The sequence below is a fragment of the Galeopterus variegatus genome, unplaced genomic scaffold, assembly GCF_000696425.1.
Source record: "Galeopterus variegatus unplaced genomic scaffold, G_variegatus-3.0.2 Scaffold3446, whole genome shotgun sequence".
NCBI lineage: Eukaryota > Metazoa > Chordata > Mammalia > Dermoptera > Cynocephalidae > Galeopterus > Galeopterus variegatus.
Genome location: NW_007729557.1, coordinates 195,611 through 196,473, shown reverse-complemented (window position 1 = coordinate 196,473; position 863 = coordinate 195,611).

Genomic DNA, 863 nt, shown 5'->3' with positions numbered 1-863 from the left:
CTGGTGACTAAGCTCAGACAAATTTCATTTATGAAGAATAACCCTGAAACCTAGAGGGGCCTGAGCAAGCTCAGGGTCCAGGACTACCCTAATGAAACTCCAGTAGCTAAACAACATTTCTGGTCATGCTGATATCCTCTTAAACTGAACCAATATATCCCTGGAACAGGTCACTGCCTGGAGTGATAGAGAGGGAGCCTCTTGGTGGTTCACTTTCTTTGTACAAGACGGAGGGAGCACAGTCCCATCCACCTCTATTTCTCACTAACTGTGTAACCTTGGGCAAGTTACTTAACATCCCTGTGCCTGGTTCATGTGAAAAACGGGGACCACATGAGGCTGTGGTCATTATTAATTGATGTAAAGCTTTAAGGTGCTTTGGACAGTGCCAGGCAGAGAGTAAGCTCCATATAAATGTTTGTTAAATACATCTGGTCCCAGTGCCACAGGTCACACTGAGGGTGCAAGGGCAGGTGGGGGAGGGCAGTGTGTCCCTCCATGCATTTGTTACCCCACAATGCAATTAAGGCAGAAATATACTCCAAGAAGATTAGAACAGAAATAAGACATTTGTTGCTAGATGTTTCAGAAAGACTTGTTATATAGGTCTACAGTCCTGTAGCAGAAACTCTTGGGAAGCAGATGTGTTTTGGGTAACAGAATTTGTCAGATTTTAGAAAGGTGTTATGGGGGACATACCATATATTATGCAACACCTCTAGGAAGGTTCGAGGCAACACCCATATCAAATATATTAATATTTCTCTAGTAAGACATGAATATTCACTGCCGGGGACCAGCCCCAGCACAGAGATTGTAAGGTCCCCGCTGGTAAGGAACCCCCCAAAAGGGAGGAAAGGCAG